The following is a 4,661-nucleotide window of genomic DNA, read 5'->3' on the forward strand; positions in this document are numbered from 1 at the left end:
TGTGTGTGTGTGTGTGTGTGTGTGTGTGTGTGTGTGTGTTTTAGAGGGAGGTTAATTGATATTCATGAGGTTCTGTATGAAAAAATAGAATACTGTAAGAAGTTTCTGTGGGAAGTTGATGTATGTTGTTTAAGGGTTTAATATATGTAGCTGTATATTTTTGATCTGTAGTTTTGCAATTATGAAGTCTTGGTAAAACAAGGATGCTCAATATGTTCTGCTTTGTAAGTGTAGAGTGATTTTTAATCAAATTTGTAATAAAAATAAAGTTAAAAATATTTCCATCAATTTTGTGGAAACAGAACTACTTTCACGCTTTTCCTCTAACTGCCCCTCGGCCTTTTGGCTAGGAACCAGCAAGGCCAGGGGGCATCTGAACTCCATGGCTTTCAGGCCTGGGACTTGCATGTAGGGTGCCACCCCCAGAAAAAAGGTTTCCATCAGTATGTTTGCCCAGTGTAGGTCATGTGTTTTATAGGCCTACTCAGTGTTGGCTGCATTTAATCAACTTCATAGTTAGTTTTCATTGTTGAACACATGCTGCTTTGGGTAGCAGTTTAATGATAGACAATGTAAATACCCTGTCTTATATTCAATTAAATATGGTACTTGAAAAATTTTACAAATATCAGTTAAATGTGAAGTGGTGAGGGGTCTTGGTTGTAGTCTGGACCCTCCCTCCCCAGTGAGGCAGAAATGTACCTGCTACTCTCTATCCATTTTATCCAAAGGCTATTTAATGCAAAGGTCAGCTGATCAGCTTTGAAAGGAGCACTGGAGAGGGTCCTGGGTAATGTTCTGGTAGAAAGTCAGGGTGCACTATGCTAGAAAGTCAGGGAGATGTAAGTTTAAATTTCCTGTGAGGAAGGGGAGCTTTCCAGACAAATGCCCCTAGCTACTGGCTACTGGAACTAGGCCAGAGGAGAATATTCCTCCTGCTGGGCCTTTTAAAAAGATTTTTTTGAGACGTGGCTGTATGCATGCAGAGCTGTTTACTTACCTGGCCAGGGTATAGGCTACTGAGTAGGACTGTGCGAAATAGCATTGTTCCGCTTCAACGTCTGTTTCAACAGAACAGTGCTTCATTTTGAGTTTAGTTTCATTTCGAAAGCACTGTTTCATTTCATTTTGTCTAAACTCTATGGCTGTTTCAATGCTGTTTTGATGTTTCACCCATAGCCAGTGCCGGGAAAATGGGTGCTGCCGCTGGCCCCAAGTGGCAGCACCAGCCTCCTGTGATCTGGGAGGCACATGGGGGCCTGCACCCCCGGAGCAGTCTGGCACAGCCCCTGAAGCTGTCCCAGGGGTGTGGGCGAGCCCCTGATATGCCTGCCGGATGATGGGAGGCTGGTGCTGCCAGCTGGGGCCAGCGTCAGCACCGATCTTCCTGGCATGGGCTGCATTCAGCTGGCAGCACCAGTCTCCTGTCATTCGGCAGGCAGATTGGGGCTGCCTGCATTCCCAGGAGGCCTGTGGGGGCTGTGCTAGACTGCTCCCAGGGGTGCAGACCCCCCATCTGCCTCCCAGATCACAGGAGGTTGGTGCTGCCACCTGGGGCCAGCAGCAGGCAGGCTGGGGGCAAATTGGCTTGTGCCGGGACCCCCCCACGGATCGGGGCAGGGGTGGGTCCCTGCACAAGGTGATTTGCCTCAGACCCTGCATTCTCCTCCAATCAGCTCTGGTGCAGGGACCAGGGCAAATCAGCTTGTGCAGGGACTCACCCCAGGACAGGGATGGGTCCCAGCATGAACTGATTTTCCCTGGGTCCTGCACCAGAGTCAGGAGGCGCGTCCCCCAGCCAGGCTGAATTTCCCCACAGTGGCGACAGAGCCCGGCTAGGAGAGGTGTGTCCCCCAGCTGGGCTTAGTTCCCCTCTACTGGGGACAGAGCCTGGCTCGGGGAGGTGTCTCCCCCAGCTTGGCTGAGTTTCCCAGCACTGGGGATAGAGCCTGGCGGCAAGAGGTGCTTCCCTCCGCCAGGCTCAGTTCCCAGTGGCTCACAGCCCCGTGGAACTCAGCTTGGTGGTGGGAAGCAGAGTGCAACATTGGCTGCGCAGGCCTCCCACCACCAGGCTGAGCTCCATGGGGCTGGTGGAGCCGATCGGAGCGCAGCCTGGTGTTGGGAGGCAGGCACAGCTGGCTGTGCTCCGATCAGCTTCGCCAGCCCCATGAAGCACAGCCCCGGCGGTGGGAGGCGGGGAGAGCCAGGGCTGGGCTCCCCACTGGGCTAAGCCACACGGGGCTGTGCAGCCCTGGCTATCCTCTGGCTCAGCCCTGGCTCTCCCACCACCTGGCTGCTGCTTTGAAACTCGAAACATTTTGAAACTTTTAAAATGTTTCAACTGGCCTCGTTTTGTTTCAAGGCTGTTTTGAAACCCTTTGTTTCATTTTGATTCCACTGTTTCAAGCCCAAAACTAATCGAAACAGCGTTGAAACCAAACAGCCGGCAAAGCTTTGCACATACTATTGAGTACGATGAGAAGCTTTGTGGATGCTTATGCATTCCTCCTGCAGGGCACAATAGAAGCACCAGCAGTTTGCAAGCACCAAAAATGTCACTTATGTGGCACAAAAACTGGTATATAGGCATCTAGAGCATTCTAGAAATCCACCCTAGGTATCTTCTGTGTTGAACAACACTTATGATATGGACTTGACACAATCCCTATATCACAAAATTGAATGCAACAAATCAAAAATGCATCTGTTTTGTGGACTTCTTTTTACAGAGGTTTTAAAGAAATATAATTGCCATGTGAGCAATTACAGAATTTAATTACTTTGTAATAAAAATTTAGGACTCTGTAAGCTTTTAAATGTAATTATTTATGCTAATATAACATAGTATAACATGGAATTTATAAGTAATAGTATTTATGATGTATGTATACTGCATCCTCTTATGGAGTCAGTTAAGTGTTACTAAATACTACCTTTTAAAAAAAGATTTGTCTTTTGAAGATTCTGTGTTAAAAAAATGCTAAACACAACTTTGATGATACCATAACAACAACAATATAATGGTATAGCAGTGGGTATCATGACTTAATGGTATCTTTTTCTCAATTTGAGAGTGTTTCACTTAGAAACTATCAAGTGGTAGGTTCAGTAGAGTATGACATGGTGCATATCACTACTCAATTTACAAACAGCCATAGACTACAAACACCTTCACAGTATAACACAGAGATTTCAAATAGGAATCCATAGTGTCAAAACCATTCTGATCTGTTATGGTCTTTCTGAGTTCTTTGTAACAGAAAAATTGTTCTATCATTTTTCCATAGTCAAAAAATGAATGGAAACTCAGAGCTGTCAATTTTTGAGTTTTGCCTGGAGTCTAAAAAAGGTTGAGAACCATGGTTGCCAACACTCCAGGATTGCCCTGGAGTCTCCAGGAATCAGATATAAATCTCTAGGAGACTGCTGAGAGTCACCAGGGAGAAAAATGATAGGGTATTTATTAAAATAAATATTAAATGTTGGATCTGATTTATACAGTAGTTCAGTGGGTTTTTAAAATGTGCATTTGCCTTCCTGATGTAATGTCTATGCACCATAATCTGTAATACACAAGCACATGGGCAGGTTTGCATTGTGTGTTGTTTATTTATGCAGTAGGCTTAAAATGTGAATTATGATTCATACGACACTCCTTATTTCCACTGAAGGCAAAATGATAGCTCTGTAGTGAATGAGATTTAGAGTACACCAGATCAGTCATTAATGTCATTACGTCATGTGATGAAACCTTCAGGAATAGATTCAAACAGAGTTGGCAACCCTAACTGCACCCATTGGCGATGTATAGTGGGTGCATGTGGGTACACATGCACCCCCTAAGATTGGTTGCTGCTGCTGCTGCTGTTGGTGCCTGTGGATGGTCATTGCTTACCACCCCCCGTTGCTGCCGTCACTGCTGACAGTGTCCTCAGGTGGTCGCCAATCTCTGGCTGGTGCTTGCCACATCCTCCTCCTTGCCACTGCCACCGTCACCTGTGGGAGCTCGCTGTTGTGCCCACTCAGCCTCAGGAGGCACGCAACATGCATGACTGCACCAGTAGGTCTGAAACATTACACATAAACCAGTTTAAGTGATCAGAAACTGTTTTAAACCTGTAACAGAACAGATACTCAATGCACATAAACCAGTTTTAAAATGGCTGAAACCAGTTTGAGATAAACCTGGTTGGATGTAATATCAGATTTAACTGACTTGGCTTAAACCAGTTTATGCAATGTCTGTCCCAGACCCCTTCCTGATTTAAGTTAAACCAGAGTCCCCCAGCATGCCGACATGCTCTCTGGGCTGGGCTCTCTGATCCAGGGGTCTGGCCAGAGGGGGGGTTTCATTCCCCCCTTCCTGTCCCATCAGCAGAGGCCCAAATCAGATTTTCTGGGTGCCCCCCTGCATTGCTCCAGCATGGCTACTGAGTGGGGTTACTCTCCCCTCTACCCCACTGTCCCTGGGGGACTGCAGCCAGGTCTAGCTGCTCCATCTGCCACCAAGCAGCAGAATAAGCCCCCTCCTGTCCCCTCTGCTGGCTGCTGGAGGGAGGGGGCTAACTCTGGTCCCTGCCTCACCCAAGGGGCCCCGCTGGCCAGTGTCTAGCCCTGCCAGGTGGGAGCTGGCTGGGGAGCGGGCTTCCCGTGCCAGCTCT

At 47.5% G+C, this 4,661-nt stretch overlaps 1 long non-coding RNA gene across 1 annotated transcript in view; it reads right to left on the reverse strand.

Moving 5' to 3' along the window:
• The window catches only part of LOC109309020, a 10,795-nt gene extending 6,762 nt beyond the window's left edge, over window positions 1-4,033 (reverse strand). Inside the window, exon 1 of the long non-coding RNA XR_002100766.1 lies at window positions 4,023-4,033. This is a non-coding gene — a long non-coding RNA (uncharacterized LOC109309020). The remainder of the gene's footprint in view (window positions 1-4,022) is intronic.
• Between the last annotated feature and the right edge of the window lie 628 nt (window positions 4,034-4,661).

This window comes from Crocodylus porosus, unplaced genomic scaffold (assembly GCF_001723895.1).
Source record: "Crocodylus porosus isolate Cpor-Errol unplaced genomic scaffold, CroPor_comp1, whole genome shotgun sequence".
Lineage (NCBI taxonomy): Eukaryota > Metazoa > Chordata > Crocodylia > Crocodylidae > Crocodylus > Crocodylus porosus.